Raw genomic sequence first — 13,441 nt, forward strand, 5'->3', positions numbered from 1 at the left:
GGAGGAGAAAACCAATCTAAGGCCTGGTGCCTCCCTCTCCCTCCCGTGACACATCTTCCTCCTCCCGCAGCGCTTAGTGAAGCCCTGTTGGAATCCCGCTACTTCCACCACGCCGTCGTGCTGCTGGATCTCCATCAACCTCTCCCTCCTCCTTGCTGGATCAAGGCATGGGAGACGTCTCCGTTCCGTACGTGTGTTGAACGCGGAGGTGCCGTCCGTTCGGCGCTAGGATCATCGGTGATTTGAATCACGACGAGTACGACTCCATCAACCCCGTTCTCTTGAACGCTTCCGCGCGCGATCTACAAGGGTATGTAGATCCACTCCTCCCTCGTTGCTAGATGACTCCATAGATTGATCTTGGTGACACGTAGGAAAATTTTGAATTTATGCTACGTTCCCCAACAACCCCGACCCCGATCCCGACCCCGACACCCCGACCCCGACACCCCGACCCCGACCCCGACACCCCGACCCCCCAAGCCTGACCCGACACCCCGACCCCGACCCCGACACCCCGACCCCGACCCGACACGGTACCCAGACCCCGACACGACACCCCGACCCCGACACCCCGACCCCGACCCCGACCCCGACCCCGACCCCGACCCCGACACCCCGACCCCGACACCCCGACCCCCCAAGCCTGACCCGACACCCCGACCCCGACCCCGACACCCCGACCCCCCGAGCCTGACCTGACACCCCGACCCCGAGCCTGACCCGACACCCTGACCCCGACACCACACCCCGACCCCGAAACAACACCCCGACACCGACACGGCACTACCCCGACATCGACACGACACCCCGACCCCCCGACCTCGAAACAGCACCCCGACCCCGACACGGCACCCCGACACCGACAGGACACCCCGACCACCGACACCTCCCGAAAAGGTGTTCTTTGGCCTTCCAGAGGCCGACGGGGTCATATATTTGTGAATTATTAGTTAGGTCATATATTTTTCGATTTTGTTATGAAAAACATCATATATAATTGTGTTGATCGTGTAGTTTTAAATGTGCAGTTGTTTCATCGCTGCGAGGTTTGGTGTTCGACGACCTCGCCGTGCGTTTGACGAGCTCTGCCCCTTCGTTCGTGGGTGAGCACAAATGACAAGTCCTCCTCCCCCATTAATTATTTGATCTATTCCGATGAAACTTGATAGCTAGCTATATATGTGTCTTGAATCATCAGTATGCGTAACCAATGTGTCTCCCGTTCGAAAGCGTCATAGTTATAAATATGCATGCATTTGCATATTTATAACATTGATTCTTTCGAATTGTCCAACGCTATCCATGGACAGTCCGAGTATGTGTAGATTGGGTTCGTTTTCCCATATGCTTTGCTCCGGATCCGACGCATATATTTCGTCAGTGCCTCCCCTGTTGTTCTCCGGGTACACATCCTCTCTGTGTATTGCAGAGACGTGTATCAGGAGAACAGCGAGGAGGTGCTGCCAAAATTTTGCGTCGGATCCGGAGCATAGCATGGGAAAATGAACCCAATCTACACATACACGGGTGGGATTAGGACCTATCATTACCTATTAGAGTGTAGGTTGCATGGGCGTAATAAAATTGACAAAGTAGATCAACTGATGAATATATACATGGTGAATTACATATATAATTGTTGTGTGTCCAGTAGCTCTGAAAGTCAAGATGAGTGACCGTGCTTGGATGTATACCGGTCACACTGGTCAGAACAAATGGAGCGCTGAATGGTTCACAAAAACTAAGGGGTTTGTGCAATCCACATTTGCAAATGGCCAAAAGAAAACCTGGTGCCCCTGTTTCCGGTGCGGCAATTGGGAAAAGAAGACAGAGGCTGAAATGGGCAAACACCTGCAGAAGAGTGGTTTTACGCCCGATTATACGGTGTGGACATTTCATGGTGAGTCTGCCCAACGTGACCGAGCTGAGGTGGATCGTCGTCGCACCGACGAGCATGGTACCGGGATGGAAAACATGGTGCAAGGCTATGATGATGCTCGGGATTCGGACGAGGAGATGGAGGAATCTGCAAAGGCCTTCAATGAAATGTTGGAGTCTTCGAAACGTCCGCTCCACGAGCACACTGAGCTTTGTCAGTTGGATCCCATCTCACAAGTAATGGCTCTGAAGGCTCAGTTCAACTTGGGCAGAGAATGCTATGACGCAATTATGACAGTATTTGGACGCTTTCTACCCAAAGGCCATGTAATGCCTGCAAACCTGTACCAGTCGGACAAAATCCTCCGTGCACTGAAGATGCCCTATGAGAAGATACATGCCTGTGAGAAAGGATGTGCCTTAGTTAGGCTGGACTATGCGGACTTGAACTATTGTCCCATTTGCAAGTCTTCCAGGTATATTGTGGTAGACAACGGTATGGGTGAGAAGACACAGACCAAAATCCCCGTTAGTGTTCTTCGGTATATGCCAATCGTACCAAGACTTCAACGTCTTTTCATGGTCGAAGAGACGGCCAGACAGATGACATGGCACAAAACAGGCAAAAGAACCGAACTAGATGCAGATGGGAATCTGATGATGGTACACACATCGGATGGTGTTGCGTGGAAAAAGTTTGATGAATTACATGCTGACAAAGCGGCAGATCCGAGGCATCCTCGAGTCGACATCAGCACGGATGGGTTCAGTGTGTTTGGTATGACGGCAGCCCAATACAGTTGTTGGCCCGTATTTGTCTTTCCACTCAATCTCCCCCCTGGACAGATTATGCAAAGAAAGAACATTTTCCTAACGTTGATAATTCCAGGACCCAACTATCCGGGCAAAAAAATGAATGTGTACATGCAGCCGCTTAAGGACGAATTGCAAGAAGCCTGGGATATTGGGTTCAAGACATACAACGCCGTTAGCAAACGGAACTTCATAATGCGTGTCTGGTACATGTACTCGACGCATGACTTGCCGGCGTATGCGCTATTCGTTGGCTGGTGTGTGCATGGAAGGTTCCCGTGCCCCACATGCAAGGGAGCTCTTGAGTTTCGTTGGCTTCAGGCCGGTCGCAAGTTTTCTTGCTTCGACATGCATAGACAGTTCCTGGATCCTCGCCATAAGTTCGGAAAGACAAGAAGAACTTCATCAGGGGTAGAGTTGTCAAAAACTCTGCACCACCTGCATTGACAGGCCAACAGACCCTGGATCAGTTAAACACTCTCGAGCCAGATCCACAACGTCCAGGGTACTTCAAGGGGTATATTACTAAGCACGCGTGGACTCACAAAACATGCTTATGGGATCTGCCTTACTTCAAAGACCTCCTTTGCCCACACAACATCGACGTGATGCACACTGAGAAGAATATCGCCGAGGCACTTTTTGGTACATTGTTCGGCATAGATGGGAAGTCAAAGGATAATACTAAGGCTAGAGTCAATCTGGAGGCGCTATGTGATAGGCCGTTACAAAACATGAAAGAACCGAAAGGAAAGTAGAACTGGACGAAGCCAAAGGCATGGTTCAATCTTGGAAGGCCAGCTATGAGGGAAATTCTCTTGTGGGTGCAACAGCAGTTGATGTTCCCCGATGGGTATGCAGCGAATCTAAAGAGGGGAGCGAATCTTGATAAACTGAAGATATTTGGTCTCAAGAGTCATGATTGGCACATATGGATTGAGCGGGTAATGCCGGTGATGTTGCGTGGCTTCATCCCTGAGGATGAATGGCTAGTACTGGCAGAACTCAGCTATTTCTTCCGTGTTCTTTGTGCGAAAGAACTATCGCCTGGCGTGCTAGAAGAAATGGAAGAGTTGGCGCCGGAGTTGATCTGCAAGTTAGAGAAGATCTTTCCACCGGGCTTCTTTAATCCAATGCAGCATTTGATTTTGCATCTCCCGACCGAGGCAAGATTGGGGGGGCCCGTGCAAAATCGTTGGTGCTACCCAACTGAGAGGATGCAGAAGACGCTTCGAGAAAAATGTAAAAATAAACATAGAATTGAAGCATCGATGGCTGAGGCATTCATCACAGAGGAGGCGGCAAACTTCGTAACAGCACACTACGAAGCCAAAAATCGTCATTTGCATAATCCGAAGCCTCGGTACAATGCTGACGAGCCTAAAAAGGGTGGATCCAACCTCAACCTATTCAAAGGGAATCTCGCACCAGCTAGTGTTTCACATCCAGTATCTTTGGATAACGAAGAATGGCGGACCATTTCGTTGTATATCTTCAATAACCTGATAGAAGTGCGGCCGTACATCGAGTAAGTTCTCGGTACATTGTTTCACAACTTCTATTTCCTTTGAACTACTCTTATTCCTGGATATGTCATACAGTCGATACGTCGCCATATTCTCGTATGGAGCGGAGATCCAAAAGGATTCCGTCGAAGAGTATGAGCTTCTCGCAAATCAAGGAGGTGGCTATCCCGGTTTCATCTCTTGGTTCAAACAAACGGTAATTTCTATTAGACAATTTCATTTCATTCGCTAATTTGTGCATAATGCAACAATCCTTTCATATTAAACTTGTAGGCTAATTTAGAGTCTATGGACGCCGAATTGAGACAAGTCGCTAATGGTTTTGACTATAAGGTCCGTTCATTTGACAAGTACGACATCAACGGGTATCGCTTTCGTACCTATGGCAAAGAGCTATCTATGGCCGACCGAAAGTCAACAAATTGTTGTGTATCTGCTATCGGCGAAGGAGGTACCGAGTATTATGGGAGAGTTGAAGCAATTTATGAACTTCTGTTCTATGGTGAAAACCCACCGAATGTCATAGTCTTCAAATGTTATTGGTTTCAGCCGAAGGAGACTAGAAGGACTCATGAACATGTAGGGCTAGTTGAAATCAACCAAAGCACTCATTTAGATGTTCCTGATGTCTATATTATGGCTCAACAGGCGACCCAAGTATTCTATCTACCGTGGGCCTGCCAAACTAATCCAAATCTGAAAGGTTGGGATGTCGTTTATGAAGTGCCGCCACGTGCTAGACTTTCTCCCCCAAAGGAAGAGGATTATGAACCTCACATTAACCCAGACACATATGAAGGAGAATTCTTCCAAGAGACACGTCTTTCCAAAAAGCGTTTCAAGAACCGCTATACTTCACCCCAAAACATTGAAGTAGACAGCGACAATGAATCCGACATCACCCCAGAGGAGGAACAAGAAGAGCCGGAACAAGAAGAGGTTACTGCTGCGGATGACCTGTCAATGCTTGACCGATTACGTCAAGGTGGCCTTGCACATGTTGATGCCAATGAACCCTATGAGCCCGTCATTGATTATAGTGATGATGATGATTATGCATTTATTGATGATACTGATCGAGATTATTAGTAGTGTCAGGTATTACATTTTTTTATGTTGTACTTGATGATGATACACTTAAGTGATACACATATTATTATTCATGTCGGTCTTTTTTTATGTTGTACTAATTTCGTTTACTGTTTGTCATGGCAGGTGTTGAAAGATGGTGGGCGCTGGTCGGGAGCGTGGTCTGAGGTCTTCCATTCCAGACGCACCTCTCCACCGAGCGTTGCTGGATAGTATGGCCACACCGCCGGGCCCTTCTTCGTCGACCGCGGTGCCCAGCAGGGGACGAGGTAGGAAGAGAGGAGGTGGGGCACGTGGTCGTGGGAGAGGAGGTAGGGTGACTTCTACGGCGCCTTCCTCGCCGCCACCCCCAGCTGTTTCACCCGAGCACGTGACTGCTAGGGTGGACTCGTCCGAGGAGGAGGCTACCCGGACTCCGGTCCACGAGCCTCCGGTCCACGGGTCTTGGGCCCACGAGCCTCGGGTCGACTGGCCTTCGGCCCACGAGAGTTCGGCCCACGTGACCCCGGAGGAGCACACATCCGGATGGGGTACCTGGCCGGATCAGCCCGAGGAGCCGAGTGGCCATGCTGATGATGGCGGGGAGCCGACTGATCTTGAGGAGGAGGGGGGCACCGTCTACCAGCGTGGTGCTACATGGCTCCCGTCCGTGCCGGTGACCCGCGAGCAGAGGTGGTTGATTTTCCCTGATGGGGAGAGGTACGTAAGTGCATTTAATATTTTTGTACCTTGTGCATTCACGTTTTTTCAAATAACTAATGCGTTGGCCTTGTCATGCTGCAGGGGTTGGGACCACCATCATAGTGTCCGTCGGCCCAACTCCGTCCTTGGAGTTCTTTACCGGCAAAACTTCCCGAGGTTTGTCACGTTGCCTGGTGAGGGTCGGCTTCCAGAGCTTGGATTGAGCTGGGAGCACTACGTGGCTGCCCCGGCCCCGCCGGATGAGATTATCGACGGTGTCGTGTGCGGCACGAGGGCAGACATGGTGATCAGAAAGTTCTGGGTAATTTCTCCTTTACACATTTAAAAATCTTCAACTAGCTAGTTATTAATTGTACTAATCAATATTGTCTCATTTGATTGCAGACATTCTACAGGTGTGAGGAGGGATACGAGGAGGACGCGGCACATGTTATCGAGAACGTCTGCAAGCGCCTACTCCAGAACTTACGACACGAGGCTCGGGTGCAGGCTGTTCGAGACTACTACGCCTTGCGTGGTATCAAGAAGACCAAGCCGGTGTGCCGCGATAAGTTCCTGAGTAAGGAGCAGTACATGAAGGTAATTCTTAAGGCCTTCTCTACTTAAGTTCCTTCATTTAGTAATTCTTAGCCGTAGCGCTCAAGTTTCTATTTGCTAACTTAGGCGCCTCCGAGATGGTGTGCGGATCGGATGGATTGTTGGGAGGTGTTGGTCGATGAGTGGTGCTCAAAACAATGGCTAGCCCTCCACAATGAGGCCAAGGACAAACGTGCCCAAATGGAAGGTGTGCCACACCATCAAGGCAGCTCCAACTTATATCAGTTCGGGCGCAACTGGGTATGTGGTTTGCTTCATGATTCATGCAATTCATTCATCATGCTAGCTTGAGCCCTTTAATTACTAATTTTCATTGTTTCTCTCTTTCAGGCACGCTACAATAAGGCGGATAAGGTGCCAGAGGTGTACGACCTGTATGCCATGGCCCACACTGCCTCTTTCAAGAAAGTCAAGGCTTTCTCTCAGTCTGACCTCGATGATGCAAACAACTTCACCAACATCTCCTCCCACAACAAGCTCGTGAGATATAGAGATGAGGGGAAGGCGAGGAAAGGGGAGGACTTTAACCCAAGCCAGGGTCCCATTGATCCAGAGCTGTTGATGATATCTGGTGGCGGGAGGTCCATGGCTCCATAGCCATTGGAGATGGACTTATCCGTTGTCCTAGCACTCTCGCGGAGATCAAGGCGCGCCAGTCGAGCTCCGCTCCTGAGATAAGGCCTCGTGAACGGCCAGTGCAACTCGCCATCAAGGTTAGTGATACGTACTCAGTTATCTTTCTCCATTACATTGTGTGCGCTTCCATCAATGATTACAAATGGTCATGTGAGTGGTGTTGCAGGCTGCTATATAGAGTGAGAGAGATAGAACGGAGAAACTTCTGGCGGAGGCGGCGGAGAGGCAGCGGGAGTTGGAGGAGAGGACGACAAAGATGATGGAGGAGGAGAGGGCACGGAATGACATGCAGGCAAGGGCCATGTACGAGCTCCTTGTGGTAAGTTTCTTCTGCAGATTAGCCAAAACATTCATGTAGTGTTTGTCTCATTACTAACTAGTATGACTGAGTCGTCAAAACCAAATGTGCAGTCTGTGTGCGAGAAGACAGGTCAGACCGCTCCGCCGATGCCAGTGATTGCTCCTGGGACCACGGTGAGTTTTATTTGAATGGACATTACTTGCTAGTCTTAGCATTTGAGTGTCATCATGCTAACAAGACATTGGAAATGATCTTTGGTGCAGCATAACTCCAGACAAGCATCGCACGATCCTTCTCCAGCTACCGACACGAGCCACCCCGCTCCTACACCTCCTGGATCTTGGTAAGTTTATCTAGTGTTTTGCTTAACACATGCATAAAGACCTAGACTTAGCTTTATTTCCTCCAATGCTTACCATAATGACCTAGACTTAGCTTCTTCTCCTCCAAAATGACTTAATAAGCTTACTGACCTCCAAAACCATCCATTTTACCTAAGTTAGCTCTAAAACGATCTGTACTTAGCTTACTTATGTCAAAAATTGCATAATTAGCTTAGTTAGCTCATAGACGATCCATTTTACCTAAGTTAGCTCTAAAATGACCCATTTTACCTAGGTTAGCTTATAAATGATCCAGTTCATCCAAGTTAGCTCAAAAATGACCCATTTTACCTAGATTAGCTCCTAAATGATCCATTTTACCTACGTTAGCTTTAAAATGACCCATTTCACCTAGGTTAACTCCAAAATGACCCATCTTACCTAGGTTATCTCATAAACGATCCATTTCAACTAATTTAGCTCATAAACGATCCATTTCACCAAGTTAGCTAAAAAACGATCCATTTCACCTAAATTAGCTCTTAAATGATCCATTTCACCTAAGTTAGCTCAAAAAGATCCATTTCAACTAAATTAGCTCATAAATGATCCATTTCACCTAAGTTAGCTCAAAAACGATCCATTTCAACTAAGTTAGCTCATAAATGATCCATTTCACCTAAGTTAGCTAAAAAACGATCCATTTCACCTTAGTTACCTCAAAAACGATTCATTTGACCTTAGTTAGCTCATAAACGACCCATTTCAACTAAGTTAGCTCATAAATGATCCATTTCACCTTAGCTAGCTCATAAACGACCCATTTCAACTTAGTTAGCTCATATATGATCCATTTCACGTAAGTTAGCTCATAAATGACATACTCTTCTTGTTCTAGTCTTCTTCTTGTTCTACTCTTCTTGTTCTAGTCTTCTTCTTGTTCTACTCTTCTTCTTGTTCTACTCTTCTTGTTCTAACTTTCTTATTTTTCATTTTGCAGATTTCATTCACTTGACGAAAGCTTGCATAGATGGAGTGCTCCTTATCCCTTTCTCTGTTTCTTTTGTATCGTTGAACTATGCATGTATCGTTGGATGAAACTATTGTAATATATATGGTTGGATGCCTCTATGTTGAACTTGTTATGTATGATGGAACTATGCATGTAATATATATGGTTGGATGATGAAGTTATGTGTTGGATATCTTATATGTTTGCTCTGTAATGGCCCTTTGAAATATATCTATATATGTCATATATATTTGTGATGAAAATTGTTGGATTTAATAAAAAACAGATAAAAGAGCCAATATGCAGGCTCTTTGCCGTCTGCCACCGACGGCAACGGGCTCTTTGCCATCTGTCGCGGACGGCAAAGAAGACACGTGGCATCTAGCTGTGCTTCCTGGGAGCTGACCCATTTGGTCAGTTTGCCTACAGTGGCAGACGGCAAAGACTTTGCCATCAGTGGCGGACGGCAAAGAACCTGGACTTTGCCATCAGTGGCAGACGGCAAAGAACCTGCCATGTAGTGACGTGTAGATGACATCATACGGCGGACGGCAAAGACACTAGAAATTTTGCCGTCAGCGGCGGACGGCAAAGGCCTGCCGTTAGCCACTTAATGGACTGACAGCGCAATTATTGCCGTCCACTCTCTTTGCCGTCCGCCGCAGACGGCAAAGGGCCTTTGCCGTCAGCCGCCAGGAAGCAGACGGCAAAGTAGCTATTTACCATAGCCTACTTTGCCGGAGCCTTTTGCCGTCCGCGGCTGACGGCAAAGGCCTTTGCCGTCCGCCGTTCATGCCTTTGCCGTCCGCCGTGGCAGACGGCAAAGTAGCTGATTCCTGTAGTGACCGGAGGAGATAGGAGCGCCGGAATGCAAAACGGACAACGAGGAAAATGCTCGGATGCATGAGACGAACACGTATGCAAATACAATGCACATGATGACATGATATGAGATGCATGAGAAAGGCAACAACACACGGAGACAAAAACCCAAACCCAAGGAAATAAAATAACTTAGTGCCAAAAACGGCAAGAGTTGGGATACATATAAGGTAAATTACATCCGGGGTGTTACAACGTACGACCCCCTGGCAATCACTTTACTAATCTTCAGAGTTATTTGACACCGCTGGTTTCCTGTCACCACCTGCTGCATGGTAAGAACTTGTAAGATATTGATATTTGATTTATTGTGAGCTCTTTACCATCACATCCTAATAGTTCATAGGAACATTATTCTAGAATTTGGATTCTTGTTTCTACTAATCATGGCAGGTTCTAGAGTTGTTAGTTCTTGGGATTTGTCAATGGTGGGAGAATTGCCACCACCTAAGAAAATACAACAACCATCAGAAGAGGAGCAACAACATCAGAATGCACATAATCAGGTTAATGTTTTTATGCCACCATTTACTGGTCGTTTTAGGCCTGATTTATATTTTTTTGACACCTGCAACAGTAGGAGAGGCTCCTACTGGATGTATTAAATTAAAGTATCAAAAAGTTCTTACAAAGTCATAACCTTACATCCATGGCCATTGTAAATATAAAGTAAAGTTTGGAAACCAAAGTAAGTAGTAGACTAGGGTACAACAAAGGATTGGGCAAAAGAGGAAATAAATTGTCTGTGTTTCTCTTTGGCTCTATGTATGAGTAGAGAGAAGTCTTCTTTGGATCTTATTGCCCATGAGCCGACAGTGGGGTCTATCCTTCGGAAGTGCTTGTTATTTCTTTCTTTCCACAGGCTCCAGGAGGCATATAAAAAGATCTCCATAAACATTCGTTTGTTCCATACTGTTTTGGCTTCCTTGATCCAATTTAGACGATCCCCATTAGTTGTCCAGTGGATGTTCAAAGTATCCCAACAAGGCACACTAAAATGACAAGTAAAGATCATCTGTTCGATCGTTTCTTCCTCGGTGCTGCCACACAGGATGCAACCATGATTGTCACCAATGCTATAGTGCCTTCTCTTAAGCATGTTTCTGGTGTTCAGACGATCTGAGAGTAGTAGCCAAACAAAAACCTTGATTTTCATTGTGGCCGAAGATTTCGAGAGCCATTTGTAACTATTGTGTGCAGTGACCTCCCGAAAATAGAATTTGTAGTATCTTTTTGCAGTGTAGATCTCAGAGCCCCACTCATATACCCAAGAGTCCATGTCCTCTCCAACATCATTGCCAACATGTGTTGTGATCTCCTGGATATCGCGCAACTCATTGTGGGCTTGCATGGAGAGGGGAAGGTGAAAGGTTTCATTGAGGTTGGTGCAACCAAGAAAATCCCGGACCGAAATATCTTCATGTTTAGCATAAGAAAACGCACGGGGATGTGAATCTGCAAGAACATCATCCAACCAGAGATCTTTCCACATAAGCGCAGTATCTCCTTTGCGAACGATCACATGCGAGATGCCTCTACAGATAGGAGTAAGTTTGAGCACATCTTTCCACCAGAACGAACCGCATGGGTCTGAGGCATGTGGTATTTTTTCGGTGCAATATGTGGACCAAATCAAATCAACCCACGGCAGATCCCAATGGTTATAGAACTTGTGTAGGTATTTCATGAGCAAAGCATCACTTTGAGTTTGTAAATCAAGCACCCCGAGACCTCCACACTCCTTGGGTCTGCAAACCAATTGCCATGAAGCTAAAGAGTTGCACTTGTCCCCATCATCAGTCTTCTTAGTCCAAAGGCATTGCCTTCTGATTTTATCCAGTAGATCAATAATCTTCTGTGGCAGTTTGAGGGTGCAGAGCACAAAGATTATAAGGGATGTGATGACCGAGTTGAGAAGCGACAGTTTCCCTCCATAGGAGATCATTGACAACGTTGATGAAAGTCTTCGTTGAACTCCACAGACCAAAGGCATGAGATCCTGCACTGTAGGTTTTGTAGTGCCCATTGGTAACCCAAGATAGGTAAAAGGTAGCTTTCCCATCACGCAACCGAAGATTTGAGCAATATGTTGAGCGGTTGTAGCGTCACAATTCATGGGCACGAGAGTTGACTTGTGGAAGTTAATCTTTAGTCCAATAGAAGTTACATAATCAGTGAGGATGTTTTTGACAAGAGTAGCTTGGTCTGGACACGCCGGTAATAATTTGATAGTGTCGTCAGCGTATTGGATCACCGAGTAGTCAGATTGGTTGGGATGGTAGAAGGGCAGTTGAAGATCATTTCTTAGAAAGGAGTCATTAATTGCAGCCTACAATAAATCTGCCGCCAAGACAAAGATTAGAGGGGACAGCGGATCACCTTGTTGTACTCCACAGTTGCAATTAAACTGTCTGCCCGGGACGCCATTAAGGAGAACTGAAGATTTGGCGGAGGAAAAAATGCTTTTGATCCACCCCAACCATTTATCATTGAAGCCCATGTGCTTCATGATATCCAGCATAGCATCATGATCAATGGTATCAAACGCTTTGCAAAATCCAATTTGAGAAGGACTATGGGATTTTTAGAAGCTTGGCACTGATGTATGTATTCAAACGCCCATGCGAGGCAATCCTGGATAGACCTCTTTTTCAAGAAACCATACTGGTTATGGTGTATGATCTTCAGAATGATTTTTTGAAGACGGTTAGCTAAGAGTTTTGTGATGACTTTGAGACAACAATTTAACAGAGTAATCGGTCGAAAGTCATTAACTCCTTGAGGGGCAGAAACTTTGGGAATGAGGGTGATGAATCCATCATTAATGCTCTCCAGGTTTAGGCCACCTTCAAAAAACTGATCACAGAGAGCATAAAAATCATCCTTAATTATATGCCAACAAGATTTTAGGAATGCACCACTGAACCCATCAGGACCTGCCCTATCCACTGGCATTTATTTGATGTCTAGATCAACATCTTGTCTAGTAAAAGGCGCAGTTAGGTCATCCAGCCTCTCAATTCGCTTGATGATGGAGGGAAGATTAAAGTGATTTATATATTCAATGGGAGTACGAAATAAATGCAATATTTTCTTCTCATAATTTTGATGAGCGTAGAAAAGTTAAATATGTGGTTAGTACATTCAGTAGCTTTGCTTTAGTTTGGTGGAGCGATCATAGTTGGTTATACCTTGATTATATCCCTACTACTTGGGATGATTTAAAACTTCTCATGAGAGATAGATTCGTCGATGTTTATTATACTCGTGGCATGATTAAAAAACTAGAACATTTAAAACAAGGTAGTGACACCGTAACAAAATATTATGATGATTTATAAACTACCTTGTTGCATACCTTTTTAGGAGAAGGTGAAGAAGATTTAATGGATAGATTTTGGGGAGGATTAAACCATGATATTCAGGAGATACTAATTCATGAAGAGTGTTATCCTATGGACCGTTTGTTTCGTCTTGCTTGCAAAGTTGAACAGAAAACAAAACGACGTGTTGCCCATAAGGAGAATAAGCAGACGGTGCACATTCCAAGAGTTGATACGGTTGTTCCTTCAACTACTAGTTGTACTATGACAACCACATTCGTTGTTGTGAGGACTACATCACCTCCACCATGTGACACATCACCCCCGAGAGTGGCTACATCAGCTGAGTCTCCTAC

The sequence above is a fragment of the Triticum urartu genome, chromosome 5A (assembly GCF_056163025.1).
Source record: "Triticum urartu cultivar PI428250 chromosome 5A, HENAU_Tu73, whole genome shotgun sequence".
NCBI classification, from domain to species: Eukaryota; Viridiplantae; Streptophyta; class Magnoliopsida; order Poales; family Poaceae; genus Triticum; species Triticum urartu.